Raw genomic sequence first — 21938 nt, 5'->3', positions numbered from 1 at the left:
TCATATCCATACCAAACAGATTACCCTTATGTTTTATTTTGTTGCAGTTATCATGAAACCTCCCTCCTGATTATCCATTTTACATGCAATTCCTGTTACCATTACATAAGCCTTAATGCAATAATACAAGGATCACATGGGTGATACCGGGTCTATTTACTATCTTAATAGCAGTTTTGAATATTTAATCTAGGAGAACAGTGTAATGGCAGCAGTGCCCAAATGAGGGTACTGTGGCATTGTCCGGAGCCTTCCCCCTTGGAAGTGACCAGGTATGGGGTCACAGGGAGGTCACCAATGTTCTGGAGGATTCTTTTCCCATGACCCAACTGCCCTTGGACCACTCATACATCTTTCTCTTATCTTTGCCCGAAACTCCCCAAAGCTAGTTTAAACAACATTGAAACCCCAGCTCTCAGGCCCCTCACAAATGGCAGCCCTTCCTGACCTTAAACACTACGCTACAGGCCGCCCCATCATATCTATGAATGCTGTAGTTGGGAGTTTTCATGATAACTACATTATGCTGTAAATATGTATTTGTGCCTCTCATGGTAATATACCTTTTGGATAAACCTGATTTGGGTGAATGAAAGGAAAGGAGACACCCCAGCCTGTTTGGTTTCTTCTCCTTATCTCCGAAATCCAGGCCTTAGTTCTTGACCCTAAAAGTGAGTCACCCATCTATAATTTACAGCCAGGCCCACCAGGCAGGGGGAAAAAACACATGGCTTCTACAGAGACAGCTTTTGCCCAGTTTCCCCTCAGCTCCTGAATGGTTATGCTATCAAAGGCAGACTGTTACAAAAACTAGACCATTACACCAGTCGCATTGAACCAATCAGACTAACACCAAACATTACTATATTCTGACCTGGGATTATCATGAAACATCTTTAGACCATCTCCAATATTCCTGTACTCTAACCTGTCAGGAATGTGAGAAAAGGGGGGGCCCCCAGGGCCCAAGAAGGCGCCTCTAAGAATCCTTCTCTAGCTCTCCCCCACAGGCATGTGTGCCAATGGTGGGAGCTAACAATGTATGCTCCAGGAGGGGGAAGTCAGCAAGCTGACCAGCGCATGAGACCAAATGTTACTTATGACTGGTTTACAATAGTAATGCATTGTGTTACTTTCAATAATAACACGGCTTGATGCTGGATGGTGAGCACTTTATATAAGAGGCAGTAGAGTACTCCTCCTCTAAATTACCCAGGGCCTCCCCTAGCACTATCTCGCATTTGGTCCCTGCAGCATATTGTCATCTTTGATTAGAATGTCAATTCTTAGGCCAAGGGTGACTGTAATATTCGTTCACTATTTTCAGTTTTTTACAGGTGAAACAGGTAGATAATCTAATAGATTATGTCTCACCCAATTTTACCAATACCTGTCCCTATCAGAAAATGTCAGGCTTATATACTGTAGCCTGAATATGATATAGTCCGGTTGGCCGGCCCCATTGTACAAGAGAACATATTTTATCACTTACTAAAAAATATATTCACTTGCATGTCCAAAATCAAAAGTATATGATACGGTATATGATTTTATCACATAAATAGCACATGCCATTGCTTGATAATATTAATCACAAAAAGTATGTTTTTTTGCTGAAAGCCTCAAAAGACAAGAATTTAAATTTAGTTTCAATTTGAATAGTTAGAATAGTTAATAGACAAATGGAGCTATCACATGTCAAAAATAGACTGGAGCTTTAGAGCACTTGGCTCCTGAGATTTACCAAAAACAATTTAAAATGTTACAACTGACCTGCCAGTAAGTAATCTAATGAATAATTGTACTATCACAACTGTGCCCAAACCTACTATTGTCATAACCCCTAATCCTAACTGTAAACCTCTAACCCTAACCCCAAACACTTAAAGGAGCACTGTCAGGCTTGTTTCAGTTCAGATTATTTGGATGAAATGCTTAAATTAATTTATGTGTGAAGGCATTAAAAAAAATTACCGTTAGTGTAGCTGTTTCCTAAATATGGGGCAAAACTTATCAGGGCAAGCTTCTCATGCAATTCTACCTCTGTAAACCCGCCGAAGTTAGAGGTCTCTGCCATATCGCTCAGGCTAGGCAAGTTAGGTTGTGTGATATTTTTATGCTAATGTTATCATATATTCATGGGAGTGTCATGTGATCGGCTGGAAGGTTGCCACCCATAAACCAATCTCTGCATTCAAGGGTGGAGTTTGAGTTGAGCATGTTACCTTCTAGGAAACACAGGCTGGAGATTCAAACCAAACTCGTCCAGTGACGTCAGTGAACGTGTTTGCCCTTAGAGGTTTTGCCAAATATTTAGGAAACTGCTATACTGATGGTGATTTTAAAAATGCCTACACACATAATTTAAGCATTTAATCCAAATAATCTCAATTTAAACAATTGTGACAGTGCTCCTTTAACCTAGCCCAAAATCCTAACCCCCATCTACCAAATCCTACTCCCCACACTGACACTGTACATACTGGTAAAATGTCAGTTTCACAAACGATGTAATTTTAAGTGTTACGGTACATACACCACAAACACACTTCATTGATTTGATCATTCCATCTTGTCTTTCTTTACATAAAGCATAGAGAGAGAACAGCAGATATGCTGCTAGATACACAGCAGAGATGGTGATGGAGCAACTGGATGAGGATAAATCTGCTGTCAAAATCATAAATATAAAAGCAGGCTGGTTTATAAAAGCATAGGTCACAATTTATTTTAGGTTATATTTACATTCAGTGAATAACATAAGCAGAATTTATTTTAAATTATGTTTGGTTAATTAAATTATTATTAAATTATAGTTTTCCTTCCTACTAACCTCAATCTAATCTAATCCAATATCCCAAATGATGTATTCAGTGATAGCTTTAAAACTATTAATTAAATATACTAAAAACATCTGATGCTTTTTTATGAGTAAAATATGTCAGTCAAATAATACAAAATCACATTATATACCTTCACAAGGGAGAAATGCATGAATTGTTTTCATGTGTTGGGTTAAGATGAAGCAAGGTGTTTCACTTCAATGCCCTCTCGTGCAAATTGCATGTGTGCAGTGTGACCAACTACCATGTTACTCCTTCAACATACCTTAATTTTATTGAGTACTGTGTATTTTATAGGTGTGTCATTTACAGTGTAGACTCACCGACAAGTCATTCATATAACGCGCACCTGAAATATAAACACTGGATTTAGAGTAGCCAATCTTCCCTGCCAGAAAATCAATGACTTTTTTAACGTTAAATTATTTTTAAAAGAATCAATAGATCTCATGCATAGCAGCGTTTGAAATGACATGCGCGACTGTAACAGTAATAAGTTGCCCCTACGAATAATACATTTACTAACTGAGCATGACACTTAGGTACACTTAACACTTAGGTGATGTGAAGGCTAATAGTTACCATATTATATAGCCTACAGTGTATTATAGTCGTGGAAAATATAAATAGCACAGTAAACGCAGAATTTTATTACGCGAACAGCAACAACACGCAACCGATTAGACTAGCTATAGAACAGCTAAATATTAGGCGGTAATAAGCCTACACCGGCAGTATTTTCGTTGTTCCGTGCGCGTTTTCGGCAGCCAAGCAATTGATACAAGTATTAACATCTTTGTGTGTAGTAATTATTCATTTCAGTGGAGCAGACAGAAGGAAGTGAAGTTAAAATTTAACGTCTAAATTTAACATCCATTTAAACAAATATTTCTATGTGCTTTCACTTTGCGGGAGATATTTACGATTAATCTGTTGGATGTAGGCTTAGGTGAAAACCCGTTCACAAAGCCGTAAGTTTGAACGCTTGTCTTCATTAATTCGTTTACAAAAACGATACTCGGTCAAATGAATTATTTAAAATGTGCCTCCCTAGTTTATAAATTTAATATCAGACATAATTAAAAAGGCAAGGCCTTGTGTAGGCCGAGCTTGCATGAGAGGTTGAGGCTAACGGCTACCTAACAATAGGTGAACCTGGTCTGGTGTAAATACTTTGATATTACATTACATTACATTACATTACATGGCATTTAGCAGACGCTCTTATCCAGAGCGACATACAACAAAGTGCAAATCAAACACAAGAACAAGTGCAAAGAGGACCTGAGAGGACAGTACAGTTCCGAGTCCTAGTGTAAACATACAGAAAATCAGAACCCTTGAAGAGTACAATCAACTTTCAAACTAGCATACCACAGTTGGCAGCTAGAATACAACAATACAGCAGCCAATAAAAATATTACCTACATCATCTATGTTAGCCTATTAATAGTGACTACTGTAGCTATAGAAACTACCAATTTTAGCAAAGTCACTCGTTTGCAGCAACGTTTGCAGTTCGATATTAAGTTATTAATGCTTACTTGTGCTGCTGCCAGCTTCTTGTCTTTCTTCATTTGTTGCAAAACTGTTACATTGTGAATATAATTTTTTAGAACGAGCTGAGTGCCGATTCGAAGGGTTTTGTTCGGCCGTATCTGCCTTGTCGTTGTGAAGGTGGGTAAGGCCTCTGGTACCTTTGCCAGGTACTATGCCACCCCCTTCCTCAGAGCAATGGGCTTGGGTGTGCTGGACCTCACCATACCCTACAGCTGGGACCCCCCCTATGTCTATCGAGCCCTGAAGGACTTTGCCTACAGGACGGGTCTGCCCAGGGCTGGCCTAACCTCGTGGAGCTACAAAATGATCATGGCTCATTTAAGATCTGGCCAAATTGTAACGCTCCCGAGGGGGGGGCCAGACCTGGACCCGCAAGTCATCTGGGCAAATGTGACACACAAGTGTCTTACCAACAAACAAAAAGACATTGCCTGGATGACAGCCCATAGGTGTCTCCCCACACGAACTTTTATGTACCGCCGGCACTTAGCCCTGACTGAACGCTGCCCCCACGGATGCACTGACACATTCACCATCTGTTCTGGGAGTGCTCCGTGGCCAGGCGGGTCTGGGGCCTTGTTTGTTCCTCGGTCTCCCTAAGCAGGTTCCTGCCAAGATCCTCCCTGATGGCTGAGGGCGTCCTCTACGGCCCGCCGGGGGGATGCAAGACCACCGTGCTCCAGCGTCAGTGGAGGATCATCAACATCGTGAAGCAGGTCCTGTGGGAGACGAGGAACATCAAGGTCTACCAGAAAACATCCGTAGACCTGGTCACTCTCCGGAGGAGGATCCAAAACCTCCTCCAGGACGGCATTCTGGTTGACATGCACGGAAGCAAGAACCTGGCGAGAGAGAAGTGGGGGGTGGACCACTGGAAAGAATTCATCATATAGTCCACCCCCCCCCAAGGGACACAGAAGCCTCTCAGGACAGTAGAACCTGAGCGAAATGGACTTTTCTTTTTCCTATCTCTTTGGTCTTTTAATTCACTTTTGTTTCTTTGAATTGTATATAGATTTTTGTTGGAAAGTCTGTGTTTTTGTGAACATTTTTTGAATCACTTTTTCTGAAAATTTGTTTTCCATTCATTTTGATGTCTCTGTTCCTTTTGGTTTAAGTGTGTGTTTAAAAAATTTGTTTGGGTTATTGAGTGTGTTTTAAAAAAAGGAAAAATATTTAAAATTATTACGAAATTTAAAAACCAATAAAACTACCCTGGTCACCACCTGAGGGCTGAGGATCATTGGTTACACCTGATCCTCATTTACTTCAGGGGAATTACCTCCCGGGAGACTATTTAAGCCCAGTCCTGACTACCCTTCAGTGCTTGAGTATCAACTGTTCGCTCTTGTACCAAGCCGGTAAAAGCACAGGGTAGACTCCGTACTGAAAGAGTCAGGTATTGTGCTGGTGGTTTTGTAATTCGATTACGGGTAAGGTTGGCGTGCAGTTTGTCGCTATATTACACTGGCGCCTTCCTTTAAGGTTCTGTGTCTTTTTGTCCCCGGTACTTGTATTTTTGTTTGCCTTTTCTTCCCGAGCTGCATCTCGTGGGTTTTATTTTATCGTGCCTAGCATTTTTACGCTAGGTTGCATTTTCTTTTCGGGTTTTCCTCAGTCCACTACTATCACAGAGGGTTTGCAAGCACTAAGTTTCGTTTGGTATTTCGCCCTGTTTTGTAAGGGTTGTTTTATTTTCTCCTCAGCCAGTTTTTGGACTTTATTTCTGTTTATTACTCTGAATCGCCTTCGGGTTTGTTTTTGTTCCTCCCTCTGTCTCGGGAGAAGGGAAGTATTTTTAGTTCCGTTTTGTTCAGGGGGAAATTATTGGCGAACACGTTCGTGTGCACGCAGGGTTCTCCCTCTAGTCGCAACTGGCTCTCCGTCACCCCCAACCTCACATACATTCAAACACAATTGTTGCCGCGAGGCATTCCAGCCTACGAATTTAATAAGTAAATCAGGCAAAAAATAAAAAATTTACTCAATTTAGGCTACTTGGCTACGCAATAAGGTTTCCATGCACAGCGCACGTTCAATGAATGAATGAAAGCGGCTGCCTTGGCTCGCAATAAACAGACGGGTGGAAATCCCGACACTCTTTCAACTACATAAAACTTAATAGTGAACCATCAAATACCCTCCAGATTTCAGTGCCCATCAGTCCCAACATTTAGCAATAGAATCACAGCCCAAAAGTAAATTAAATCCCAAACCAAAGCGAAAATCTTTTGATAGCCTACCGGTATGCTGCTCCAAACGAAACGCATGTCTCACAATAAAACGCACTTTAGAAAAAAAAAAAAAACTTGCTGTTGTCTACGCTAATTTGTTATTGTTAATGAAGGCGTGTCTGGCAAGTTGTTATTTTATGGATTCTGGACTTGCATGTGATTTATTGTGTTTGAGAATATTTGTAATGAACTAAGTCTGTTAAGATTGACACTATGATTTACGAAACGGTGAAATTCTGATTAGCCTACACTAATTGATTTCTGAACGGTTACAGGAAGTGTTGAACAGTGTTGGCCCACTTTAAGTGCAGCCTTTTACTTTATTTCTAAGAATAAAATTCTACAACAGAAGCCTGACAAGAAATAAAGGCCTGCCTCGAATACAAGCCTGCCCCAAATAAAGGCCTGTGCTTTGTGCAGCCTAAGTAAATAAAAGACCCCGGCCACAATTTGAGGATTTGCGGTATTCAAAATGCCTGGTTTACCGAGTAAGCTGAGAGAGCTGGGTGAAGGAAAACATTCTAAAAGAAAACATCTGAACATTGAATGGCTGCAGAAGAAAAAAGTATGCAAAAGGAAAATGAAATGCGATTTGTGTGGTCATAAAATGAAGCTGAAGCAAAGTGATTGCCTGGACCACTTTGAATGGTAGGTAGCCCATGGTAGCTACTAGGGATAAATGTTGTTTCCCGAAAATAAAATATATCCTCTGTGAGGTTGGAACGGGGCGGAGAGCCAGACGCGACTGAGGGAAATAACCCTTCTAAGCAAACACGCAAACGTGTTTGCCACGAAATCCTGGGAGGAAACAGACAGAGACTAAAAATAATAAGGTCTTCTCCCAGAACAGAGGGAGGAACTAACCCAAATGAGATTTTTTAAACACAAATAGAAATGAAGCCCAAAACAGCTGGAGAAAATAAAACAACCCTTCGAAAACCAGGGCGAATAACCCAACCAAAAACAAGTGCTAAATACTTTGCATCCACGGTCGCAGACCGATGAAGAAAATAAAGTACAACCTAGCATGAAAAGGCTAGGCATGAAAATAAAACCATGAGGCGCAGCTCAGGACAAAAATTCAAACCAAAATACATACCAGGGACAACGTCCCCAATCCCCGACTCACACGAGTCCAAAAGAAAAGAAAAACCAGAACCCTAGAGGAAGGCGTGAGTGAACACAACACAACCAGCTGCACGCCTTCCTTACCTTTAAACTTTTTTAAACTGATTTAAGAAATCAATACCAGCACCGTACCGGACTCATAGATTCACAGAGTCTACCTGGTGCATTACCGGCTTAGTGCAAATGCAAGTTTGACACCAAAGCGTTGGTAGACTGTCAGCACAGCCTTTAAATACCCTGAGCCAGCACCTAGTAATTAACGAGGCACAGGTGCAGCCAATGAGGCCCCTGCCCTCTGGCGGCCTCAATCAGCAGTTACCTCCTAACGATGACATCCTCTCCTGGGAATAGACGCAAGTTGTTGCAGGAATCGTTGGTAAATTGGCTTGTTTTAAGGAATTATCTGTAAAAATGTGTTGGTCATATTTCAATAACAGGACAAAATAATAATAATCAAAATAATAATAAATGCGTAAGCCTATGGCTTCCCAACCTGGCAGCTTTAGTGTATTTGAGGTCATTATTAAGGCAAAATAACTTGATGTTATTAATCAATATTGGAATGCACACTACAAAACAGTAAAAAGAATAAAAAGAATATGGTGGTTGCACGCAATATTTTTAAGTATATGGGTCAATGACATGACATGCACATCTTTGTGTCCGAGTGCATTATTTCCTTTTAAAATAATTTATTCAATTAATTACAAGTATGACTTTATTCTACAAAACCTATTTAGCTTGAATACATTGTCAATACATTCATATATTCATATATATATATAATTTTATGTTTTGGCATCTCAAACCCCCAAAATATCAGGCGGGCGCAACTGTGACATTTATGGCGGAATAAAAAGGTTTGTAGATCTCTCTCTCAAATATTGGTAAAAACATAGCTACTTTCAACTCGTAGGTAGGCTGGTACACTTTCCATGTCAGGTGATACACCAATGTAAAACTAGGAAAATGTTATTTTATCATGAACTCTTTATTCTATTTAAAAATTATATATATGAATTTGCAATGGCAAAAGCTAATACAGACGTCCAAGTAGAAGCCTGTTTAATTTCAAATTAGTTGCAAAAATCAGGTGGCGCAACCAGTAAGTCAGGTTGTGCAACTACAAGGAATGTCACTATATGAAATAAATAATGTTACTTATGTCACGTTTCAGGTCTGTCTCACCATGTTTTATGTTGATTTATGTTTATTCATGTTGTCTTAGTCACGTAGTGTCTTATCATGTATTATGTTAGTCTAGGTTTGTCATGTTGTTTAGTTTATTTCTTGTTACGATTTATTTTCTCGTCATGTCTAGTTATGTCTTGTTACGATTTATTTTCTTGTCATGTCTAGTTATGTTTTCGTACGATTATATTACCTGGTTATGTTGAGTGATTTTCGTCTTAGTTCCGCTTTGTGTTATGTTTCGATGTATGTTTATTGTTACGTTAACTGGTCGTTGTTATGCATACACTTTTACATGTTTTTCCGCAAACCTTGCGTTCCGCCTTTTCTCTCTCTCTCTCTCTCTCGTTCTGTCCTTCACTCCCCTAATGTTCTATTTGTCTATTTACTAAAACTACTAACGCTAGATCAGGATTGGGTAGAAACTAACAAGACTAATCATGTGTTCATGTTACCTTATGTTTCTCGTGCATGTCATTTACTAATTTACTAATGCTAGGGCAGGATAGGTTTATTACTAACGATTACTAATCTCCTTGTTATACTTGTCATCCATCGCACCTGTTTTCCATTTCCTTGCTACGCTCTTACTAATTGTCTACACCTGTCTACACCTGCATTTATAGCCCAGTCGCGCAACTGTTCACTGCGAAATTGTCTGCCTCTGTTTTTTCACGCAACTCTTGAGCATTATTTACTGTTTGATTACACGTTACGATCCACGCCTGTTTACTGACCATTGTTTATTGATTTCTGTTTTGTGACCATCGTTTGTTTTTTGACTACGTCCTCGCCTACCGTTTTTGTACTTTTGCTTCGCTGATTGTTTCATGGTTTCGACTCCCGCTTCGCCCACGACTACGCCTCTGCCTGCCGCCCGTCTGTTCATCTGCCCCGCTGACAGCTCTCCCGCTACCGGACCTCCCTGCACGTCTACCGACTACGAGTTTGCCTCTTCCCTCGGCACCGTGCTTTTTGTTTGTTTATTTTTTGTTTGGCTGGATCTACGTGTATGGACTTTGCTTGGATTGACTACTCTCCTGGGATTCGTCCCGAATAAAGCCCTGAGGGGTCTTTATATTACTATTGTTTCTGAGTCGTGCATTTTGGGTCCAACCCCCACGCACCCGTCTCAACTTATTTATTTATTGTTACACTTGCCACTTGTCTTTAGGCAACAATAAAACAAATGTGCTTAATTTATTTTATTATTCAGTCATTTAAATGTATTTTTAAATGTACTTTTTTTCCTAAGTCTAAATGTCCCACTGTAAAAGTTCACCTAAACTGTCTGCAGGTGGTAATGAGAGCAGTCAATTTAGCTATGATTGACAGACTGTGCCCCTACATTCCACAAATTGTTACCATAGCTATGTAAAACCTCACGCTAACCCAACGACGGAATTTAGCGAGGGCTGAAGGTATCAGTGTGCTCGTCCTTCTGGTGTTGCTGAAAGAATACTTAATAGGGTTAAAATGAGTGGCCCCTATGCGGAGAGTCTAGATCAGCCAATAAATAAACCATGATACAAAGACAGGAGTACCACTCTGCCTTCCGCTCTTTACTGGTCCGGGCTGACCAAGAATCTCCACAATAGGGCCAATAGATTCACCTTCGTTTATCTGACTCCATTTTAGAATAATAATTTAGATTAGTTATCCACATTAGTGGATGTCGTGTTTATAATTTTGACTTGATCGCTATAGGAATCCTGTACTGAGATTTACTCTCCGAACAGTCCTCTGCTGGTACCGCTGCATGTCACATTGCGCGTTATGTGCACAACGTGTCTCACAAACTGACTAGATATCTATAGTCATCAGAGGTCGCAGGAATAGCTACTCTTGGGTATATGTGTTTACAGCCTAGGGACCCAAGCAGACCAACCTAGCTACGGCTGTGCTCGACATGAATGAACTACCACACGGAGGCGAGGGATTTACCATCATAGGTCTACGGGTGCTATACGCCGTGATACATTAAGCGTAAATATTCATCCTCCCTAGACCAGTTTGAGGGGGTAAACCAAGCATTCCCTGTATGACATTGAGTGTCAGTAAGCGAAACCACACAGATGGTAACAATTTATTTTACCAGACAGGTTACATACGTAATTACACACTAGTTTCAAATCAAAAAACATTACAATGGAAACCAAATTACGGAGTCTTAAAAGTCATACCTGGTAATAGAAGCTACATACGGGAGTCTGGCTACAGACACCCTGTACGTAGAAATTACGTGCATGGAGTGCACGGGAGGCTGATTGCATTCTCCCAGATTGCTTAGTTTACTGTCCTTAAATCCAAAATCTGGCCTTTGATGTTAACCCTAAAAATGGGTCACCCATCTGTAATTTGGAGCCACGCCTCCCCAGGAAGCGCAGGGGGGTTGAGGCACATGGCTTTCACTGGGGCAGAGCTCCACACAGTTTTTCCTCTGGTTCCTGGTTGGTTATGATGTCCAGGGTTTGCTGTTGCAGAAATAAAACCATTGCACCAGTCGCACTGAAACAATCAGAGTAATACCAAACATGAATATTATCTAAACTGACTTTGTCATGAAACATCCAATGCTGTACACATCATTTAGTGACTGAGTAAATTGTTATAAAGCAATAAAGGGGGGTTCAGGAGAAGGTCAGGGCCTAACAGGCCCTAACTCTGAAACCTTCCCGTGCCGTAAAGGATGTTGCCCCATCGTAACGAGTTTTACGGCTGGAGGCCTGAGTCTTCCCCCACAGGCTCCTGCCCATATGGGTGCGGAGATAGTGGGGGTTAATGGTGCATGCTCCTGGGTTAAATTACTTTACAGCCACATTTTGCCACAATACCAGAGGAAGCCAGCAAGCTGACCAGCTGATAATAATGCCAGATATTAATAATTTCCGTCTTACAGCTACCTCCATAGCTTACCATAGCTACTGCCGTGATACACCGGTAGCTGAGATAAGGACGCTGACTTATCCAGTAATAAAAAGTTAAGATAAAAGCACAGCTATAACGTCCTTACTAGTTAACTAGCTAACGTTAGTGAATATAATTAATGTAACCAGAAATAGTCTAATAGTCCTTGTCACGGTGTAGCCGTGCCCTATGGTGTAAGATGCACACTCGCATACACACACAATGCATGGCCACTTCCATTAATGATTAGATCAAGCCGGCTTGGAGGTGTCTGTGTTGTGGTGTGGGAGTAGTATGGCTGTTTCTGTTTGTTAATGCCCGCTCCAAGAGTTAATGTTTTAGTATTTTTCCATCGTGGGTCAGTGTTAGAAAGAAAGTATTTTAGAGAAAAAGACACAGACTAGTTTTGTACTGAATGTCTTTTTATTTATTGTTAAGTGTTTGGTAAAGACAACCAATTGTTTGTTACCTGTTCTCTGCTCTCACGCTCCTCTGTTTAGACCCGGAACTGCCGAACCTGTACTGGAGGGTACCAGGTGTTTATGAAGGGGGGGTTCCCGGGGAAGGCACCAAGTATGGTAGAGTTGGAGGGGTGTTGAGTGTAGGACCCATGCGGATATAAGGGAGGAGGCTGGAGTTCCAAGGGGTTTTTTTTCTGGTTCAGCTGCTGCCGAAATCAAAGAGACCAGCCAGTGTGGAGAGCTGCAAGGGCCCAGGAGTAAAAGGGACATTGCCTAGTGCAGGGCTGAGTTTTTCTTTGTTTGCCTGTTTTATTTTTAGTTATTTTTTTCCTATTTAGTTTTCCTTTTAGTTATTTAGTTTTATTTTGGCTGGGCCTGCACTGTACCTATTGCTGCACGGAATTGGTGTCCACCGTGTAAATAAAAGCACCTGGACTGCATATCTGGATTTGTCTCGGTTTTTGGGCCTCAACCACCCGACCAACCTCACAGTCCTTAAAAGGCAGTCTAATTTAAGTGAACCTAAGGTTAGTCAAATATTTGCATTGTTTTGCCTGGATAGGGGAGTGGTTATCCTTGTGTGACACACCACGAGGAGAACATTCTCAACTGGCTGCAAATAAGACGATAAATTTCAAATGCTTACTTCTCCAGAACTATAGAAGGGACATACCGAGCACTTCATCAGGCATTTATTTTACTTTTTTTTTTTTTTACTTCTACTGCTGTAGCCTATCCACTTTGAGTTATGAGGCATTGTATGTTCAGAGATGGTCTTCTACATACCACTGTTGTAATATGTGGCTATTTGCGTTCCTGTCACCTTCCTGTCAGCTTTGACCAGTCTAGCCATTCTCCTCTGACATCTCTCATTAACAAATAAGTTTTTGAGTGCACATAATCTGAACTCCAGATGCAGTTCGAAATTTGCATCCTACTGGAAGTGTTGTTTAGCCCACTGTGGCCCTCAGGGGTGGGACGTCGCCATCCCATTTGCAGCTGCAGCATTTGTAGTGCTTGCTCCAACTACCTCTACTCTGAAGTGAGTCTATTGAACATAGATGATTCTCATTGTGTAAATAAGCTAAATTAGTTACACCAAGTGATTTTGTGTTTTCTAAGTCATTATAATTATCTGAGACAGAAGCCATGTTCTACAGTATTTTAGAGTTACATGGTTGTGCCTGAACCTGCAGTTTTAGAACTAATGAGCAGGAGTACAATGTTTTTTTTCCATGCTATTTAAACTTCACGACATAAGCTAAATATATCTGATTAATGTTGCTGTTTTTCCTGTTGCTGTTTTTATCCAGGAGGTGTCAGAAGACCAACCACAGGGGCAGAAACATGAAGAGGTCAATAAGACACAAGTCAATTTTCAGCCATTGTAAAGTATCCATTTTTAACTGGATGAGATTTCTGTACAGGTTAGTCTATTGACAAATGCCAGTAACGGACAACAATGGCAATCAAAAGCCTAGAATCAAGAATAAATACTGAAAGCTTTCTTATATGCATATTAAGATTATAAGATTGAATACACCTCACTAGTCAGAAACAGCTGAGAAGTCAAATGTCCAATTACTTTTTGTCCCAAATACCTCACTGTAGATGTTCATGTAATTTTTGTTCTAATAAGCTTTCAAATGTGGATTCTTCATATGCGCATATTTCATATGTGAATATATTTTTCCCCATCATTTTAATGTCTTCACAAATTGAAACTTGAAGCTTTCACATATGATCATGTGATCAGGTTAACATATATACTGTACAGTATAAAAGTAGTTTTGCAAAACTGTAAATCTGTACAGTTAAGATGCTATGAAAAAAATAATGTTCTAAATATCAAGAACATTTACTATAAAGGGCATTACATAGTTAATAAAGTTAAACCATATCAATATCTGGTGTGACCACCCACCTTTAAAACTGCAACAGTTCTCTTGGGGACACTGTCCTGCAGTTTTCAAATAAAATTGGCTGGTAGGTTGTTCCAAGTGTGTTGGCGAACTTGCCACAGTTCTTTTGCAGACTTTGGTTGTCTCACTTGCTTCTGGCTCTCCACATACTCCCAGACAGCCTCAATCAAGTTTCTACCTGAAAATGAGTCTATTAGCAATATGCTACTTTATGTAATGAACTACAAATTATTTGCTGTAAAATAAAATGTATTTTACATGTAATACATTTAATAGTATTTATGTATCTATTTATGTATTTATTTACTGTTTATTGTGCACTTGGGTCTTCTTGTACCATGCATCAATTAATCATTGGGTTCTGGTGAACATTTTTCCAAAAATGTTTGTCAAGGTTTTCCCAGGGACTCCAGTTACGACAGATTGACATGATCGCCGACAATATAGCAGGGAGTTTGGCCACATTATCAAAGATGGCCAGGAAAGTGCGGGAGGTGTGTGTGGTGCCAATGGAGAGATTCAGAAGGCAAAGAGGACAGCACATAGGAGGACATAGGCAGTTCATTGTAATAGATGAGAGTCACTTCCGACATAAAAGAAAGGCAAGTCTGATTATAAGCATTAACTAACAATTGAAAATTAAGAGAGCCACTATTACCTGCAATTTTTGCTCACATCAATGAATCTGACTCAATGTCAATCTTTTGTTTTACTGTAACACAGTATGGAAGGTGTTTTACTGTAACAAAGTATGGAAGATGTTTTACTGTAACACAGTATGGAAGGTGTTTTACTATAACACAGTATGGAAGTTTTTTTACTGTAACACAGTATGGAAGGTGTTTTACTGTAACACAGTATGGAAGATGTTTTACTGTAACACAGTATGGAAGGTGTTTTACTGTAACACAGTATTGAAGGTGTTTTACTGTAACACAGTATGGAAGGTGTTTTACTGTAACACAGTATTGAAGGTGTTTTACTGTAACACAGAATGGAAGGTGTTTTACTGTAACACAGTATGGAAGGTGTTTTACTGTAACACAGAATGGAAGGTGTTTTACTGTAACGCAGTAAAAGGGGTCGAATGGATGGTGGATGGAAGAGGAGGAAGTGGGTGTTTGGCATGCTTGGGATTGGAAACCGTGGAGGCAAATCTTCCAAACCAGTTCTCCGCTTAGTGGAAAGGAGGACAAGAAGACAACTAATTCCACTCATTGCTCACCATGCTAGGAGAGGGTCCATCATCATCAGTGATCATCATTTTTTGACAGATTGTCCAATCTGTCCAACATTATACCAAATGCCTTGCCGATCATCCAGGTGTTTTTTTGCAAATGAGAGATGAGCATTGAGGTTTTTTTTGTTAGCACTGGTTTCAGCCTCACTACTCTCCCATGAATCCCTGTCTTTTTCTTATTGTCAAGTCATGAACACTAAGCAGAGACTGACCATTTTGGGAAGTTCCACTATTCCTTCCAGAGTGATATACACTCAGTTACCACTCTATTAGGTACTTATTAGACTTATTGGTCTGCTGCTGTAGCCAGTCCACTTCAAGGTTCAATGTGTTGAGTGCTCAGAGATGCTCCTCTACATACTGCTGTTGCAACACAAGGTTATGTCCTTATTATGATGTTTGGTCTGAAAAAGTACTGAACCTCTTGACCATATCTGCATGCTTTTATGCTGTGAGTTGCTGCCACGTAATTGGCTAATTAGATATTTGCATTATGGAGATGGTGTACAGATGTACCTAAACGTGTTCAGTGAGTGTATTTTAAAAACTTTTTTCCAGACTCAAAAATATTTCCTATTTTTTTTAATTTTCTTTGATAGTGTGCTTTTAGGAACTTTGATGTAAGATTCAATTTCAGTGATGTTTAGATCTGTGTTAAATTTGGTTAATTGGTAGATTGGCAGTGATTCTTTTTTCACATGGGTAATATGAGTGTCATTAATATGGACAATTTTCATGAAATAATTGTTATTAGTAATTATTTTACTCTTTGTAGAACACTACATTTTATCTAAAGATCTGAAGCCATTCAGTGTGACAAATATGCAATAATAAGGAAATCCGGAAGGGGGAAAATACTTTGTTCATGGCAGTGTAATTTCTCAGTATTATGTTTAGGAGAATCTCAAGTTTAAACATATAATGGGACTTTGAACTTGACCAAAACATACATTACAAACCTACATAGTACAAAGGTGAAACTTGTGACAATATTTTTGTGGTTATATTTCTGCAATAAATCTGTTAATATTGTGTTTTTATATATTTGCTTGCGCCTTTGGTCCTGTTGAGACACAAACAAGGAATGGATCCCAAAACTGTTTGCCAGACTAAAAAGTATGATTGCTGCAGCTGTAGAAAGCTTTGTAAATGGTTAGTAAATGATTCCTTAATACATCATGTGTAACAGGTGTGAAACTGAAAAGGGAAGACAATGCATAACAAAGTTTAATACACATTTGTACATGGAGAACAGTTCCCACTTTAGATTAGGGGCTGCAGAAAGCTTTGTAAATGGTTAGTAAATGATTTCTTAATACATTTACAGATCATGTGTAACAGGTGAGAAACTGAAAAGGGTAGACCATGCATAACAAAGTTGAATACATATTTTTAGGCCAATTCTTTTTGTTCTTTTAGTATTACATTTACATTTACATTTTAGTCATTTGGCAGACGCTTTTAATCCAAAGCGACTTACAAGTGCATAGGTTCTACCATAAGTCAAAGCATCACATCCAGAACTAGCAAAATGCACATGAAATGCTGTTCTAAACATAGTTCTCATCATAAGTGCATTTTTTTTTTTTTTTTTTGGGGGGGGGGGGGGGGATAGACAAGGATAGGGATATCAGAAAGGAGGGGCATGGGAAATCAGGAGGGAGGACTAAGGTAGAGTTTGAAAAGGTGGGTTTTGAGTCTGCGTCGAAATACGGGGAGGGATTCTGCTGTTCTGACAGTGGTAGGCAAGTCATTCCACCACTGAGGAACCAGAACGGAAAACAGGCGTGAACGTGCAGCTCGACCGCCAGGTGCACGTAGAGAGAACCATAAGGCGACCAGAGCTGGCAGACCGGAGTGGTCTAGCTGGGGAGTAGGGAGTGATCAAGGATTGTATGTAAGGTGGGGCAGTCCCCTTAGCAGCCTGAAATGCCAACACTAGGGCCTTGAATCGGATCTATCGGAAGCTTAGTATAAGCTTCTCCAGAGACGCATTTTGAACATTGCCGTAGTAGTTTGAACTGACGTTTTGCCTTCTGCGCAACATTTGGAATGATTTAATCACCTCTGTCCTGTTTGTGTGCCAGTAATGTGTAGCCTAATCAACTAGTACGAAACAGATGCCACATCACCATACAAGAACATTTTGTGTTACATCAAACAGGGTTTTGCATGCTAACAAAGCTATTCAGCATAAATTAGCAGTTGTTGCTAGATACAAGTTACAAGGGCAGCCATTATACTCAGCAAAAGGACATGGCATGTCATATGACAAGTCAGAGAAAGAACTGTGGGCTATGGAAGAAGCATTCTTTTCCTGTGGCAGTTTCCATTCTAGTTCTTCTACAGTTTGGTGGCTGTTACAATAGATCCAGTCAGCAATGGGTCATTGCCCTGTAGGCAGAGCCTTGTGTGGGGGAAAACAAACCTGCATCTTCCATTACTCTGAATTACATTACATTACATTATTGGCATTTGGCAGACGCTCTTATCCAGAGTGACGTACAACAAAGTGCATACCCATAACCAGGGATAAGTTCGCTGAAAGACCCTAGAGGGAAGTACAATTTCAACTGCTACCTGTACAACAAAGATAAGGACGAGGGCCAATTATTATTTTTTTTGAACAAAGAAACAAACAAACAGAGCAAAAGTGATCAAAGTAAACTATCCAAACACTGCTTACCTAGCCAACTAAAAATACCGATACACAAAGCAAGTCACAGAGACAACAATTAAGGTTCACAGGGAGGTAGGGAGGGATGGGCAGAGGTGCTGCTTGAAGAGGTGTGTCTTCAGCTTGCGCTTGAAGGTGGGGAGAGATTCTACAGTTCTGACCTCAACGGGGAGTTCGTTCCACCACCGTGGAGCCAGAACAGACAGTAGTCGTGAGCGTGAGGTGGAGGTTCGGAGAGGGGGAGGTGCCAAGCGGCCTGTGGAGGCTGAACGAAGAGGTCTGGCAGGGGTGTAGGGTCTGATGATTTTTTGTAGATAAGCTGGGGAAGACCCCTTAACTGCTTGGAAGGCTAGCACCAATGTTTTGAATTTGATGCGAGCCATGACAGGCAGCCAGTGGAGGGAAGTAAGCAGGGGGGTGAGGTGTGAGTATTTGGGAAGGTTGAAGACCAGACGAGCTGCTGCATTCTTAATGAGTTGGAGGGGTCTGATGGCGGATGCTGGGAGGCCAGCCAAGAGGGAATTGCAGTAGTCCAGGCGGGACAGAACCATTGCTTGGACCAGGAGCTGGGTCGAGTTGGAGGTGAGAAAGGGGTGGATTCTCCGTATGTTGTATAGGAAGAACCTGCAAGACCGGGTCACCGCTGCAATGTTCTTGGAAAGGGACAGTCTGCTGTCCATCACCACGCCGAGGTTGAGTGTGGTATCCCTGAGGGAAATGGAGTGATCCAGATGGGGAGAGGTATTAGCAGGGATGAATATCATTTCAGTCTTGCCTGGGTTGAGCTTTAGATGGTGGTTGTCCATCCAGCTCTGGATGTCCCTCAGGCAAAGAGTTGGGTATCGTCCGCGTAGCAGTGGTAGGATAGCCCATGTGCAGTGATCACAGGGCCAGCGAGTGTAAAGAGAAAAAAGAAGCGGGCCAAGGACTGAGCCCTGGGGAACGACCAGAGAGGTAGGACTCAATCCAGTCCAGGGCTGTGCCACAGATGCCCGTTGCTGACAGGGCAGACAGGAGGATGGAGTGATCCACAGTGTCGAAGGCAGCAGAGAGATCTAGAAGAATGAGGACAGAGGAGAGGGACGCTGCTCGTGCGGCATGGAGTGACTCATTGACGGAGAGGAGCGCAGTCTCTGTCGAGTGGCCCGATCTGAAGCCAGACTGATGGGGGTCTAGCAGGTTGTTGTTAGAAAAGAAAGAAGAAAGTTGAGTAGAAGCGGGCTCGTTCTATAGTTTTAGAAAGGAAAGGAAGAAGAGATACCGGGCGGTAGTTCTGGATGATGGAGGGATCCAGAGTAGGCTTTTTTAGCAGCGGAGTGATGTGAGCCCTCTTGGAGGATGCCGGAAAACAGCCGGAAGACAGGGAGGAGTTGACAAGGGAGGTGACAAATGGGAGAATGTCAGTTGTGATAGTTTGGAGAAGAGAAGAGGGGATAGGGTCAAGGGCACAAGTTGTAGGGCGGTGGCAGAGCAGGAGTTGAGAAACATCAGAATTAGGAGTCATTATATATAATTGCAATTTTAGTATTTTAACAAATAATAATGTCAGCAAATGAAATTCAATCATTATATTTACCAGCAGAGGTATTTTGGCAAAATAAACCGAACAGGACTGAGTGCTGCCTTTATGTGGTTACAGAATGGATAGATGATCCAAATCAATTGCCTGAGGGTAACTTTCCCTAACATATTCTTCTATCTTATTAAATCAATGAAGATTTATATACAGTACTGTTCAAAAGTTTTAGGCAGGTGTAAATGCTAAAAAAGAATGTTAAATAGAAATTAAAATAGTTTATTTTTTATTAATTAACAAAATGCAAAGTGAGTGAACAGAAGGAAAATCTAAATCAAATCAATAATTGGTGTGACCGCCCTTTGCCTTCAAACCAGCATCAATTCTTCTAGGTACACTTGCACAAAGTCAGGGATTTTGTAGGCAAATAGTCCGGTGTGTGATTAACCAATTATACCAAACAGGAGCTAATGATCATCAATTTAATATGTAGGTTGAAACACAATCATTAACTGAAACAGAAACAGCTGTGTAGGAAGGTTAAAACTGGGTGAGGAACAGCCAAACTCTGCTTCTAAGGTGAGGTTGCTGAAGACAGTTAAATGTCAGAAGTCATACACCATGGCAAGACTGAGCACAGCAACAAGACACAAGGCAGTTATATTGCATCAGCAAGGTCTCCCCCAGGCAGAAATTTCAAGGCAGACAGGGATTTCCAGATGTGCTGTCCAAGCTCTGCTGAAGAAACGCAACAAAACGGGTAACGTTGAGGACCGTAGGCGCAGTGGTTGGCCAAGGAAACTTAGTGCAGCAGATGAAAGACACATCATGCTTACTTCCCCTCACAATTGGAAGATGTACCGCTCAGAATTGGCAGAAGCCAGTGGGACCCAGGTACACCCATCTACTGTGCGGAGTAGTCTGGTCAGAAGTGGTCTATACGGAAGAATTGCGGCTAAAAGGCCATACCTCAGACCTGGAAACCAAGCGACTCAACTATGCACGAAAACACAGGAACTGGGGTGCAGAAAAATGGTAGCAGGTTCTCTGGACTGATGAGTCAAAATATTGAAATATTTGACTGTAGCAGAAGGCAGTTTGTTCGCCAAAGGGCTGGACAGTGGTACAAGAATGAGTGTCTGCAGGCAACAGTGAAGCATGGTGGAGGTTCCTTGCAAGTTTGGGGCTGCATTTCTGCAAATGGAATTGGGGATTTGGTCAGAATTAAAGGTCTCGTCAATGCTGAGAAGTACAGGCAGATACATGCAATTCTATCAGGGAGGCATCTGGTTAGCCCCAAACATGCAGCAGGACAATGACCCCAAACATACAGCCAATGTCATTAAGAACTATCTTCAGAGTAAAGAAGAACAAGGAATCCTGGAAGTGATGGTATGGCCCCCACAGAGCCCTAATCTCAACATCATCGAATCTGTCTGGGATTACATGAAGAGACCGAAGCATTTGAAGCTGCCTAAATCCACAGAAGAACTGTGGCTAGTTCTCCAAGATATAACAACCTACCTGCCGAGTTCCTTCAAAAGTAGGAGTATACCTAGAAGAATTGATGCTGTTTTGAAGGCAAAGGGCGGTCACACCAAATATTGATTTGATTTAGATTTTTCTTCTGTTCATTCACTTCTTCTGTTCATGCATTTTTGTTAATCGATAAAAATAAACCATTAACATTTCTATTTTTGAAAGCATTCTTATTTTACAGCATTTTTCACACCTGCTTAAAACTTTTGCACAGTACTGTTTTTTTTCTTCATATTTGCCCATGTGACAAATAATGGATTTATAGCTGAATTATATGCGAGTATTTCGAGATTCCAGCTGCACTTATGATGTTTGATGTTTTTTATGCATCCTGTGAGAGCTGCGTGATGATATCCCCTTTACCTTATGAAGTCACATGAGTGTAAAATGCTATGGCCTATTGATTACTGCAGTGTGAGCCTTAGGTTTGTAATTCATGTTTGCACAAGTGTGATGAATTTGGACAACACTCATTACATTACATTAATGGCATTTGGCAGACACTCTTATCCAGAGCGACGTACAGTTGACTAAGCAGGACACGATCCTCCCCTGGAGCAATGCAGGGTTAAGGGCCCAATAGCTATGTGCATCTTATTGTGGTGACAACGGGGATCAAACCACCAACCTTGCCGGTCCCAGTCATGTACTTTAACCACTACGCTACAGGCCGCCCTATACACTCATAAGAATCATGGCAGACTCATCAGTAATATTATT

This window comes from Conger conger, chromosome 3 (assembly GCF_963514075.1).
Source record: "Conger conger chromosome 3, fConCon1.1, whole genome shotgun sequence".
NCBI classification, from domain to species: Eukaryota; Metazoa; Chordata; class Actinopteri; order Anguilliformes; family Congridae; genus Conger; species Conger conger.
This window is presented reverse-complemented; position numbering follows the sequence as displayed.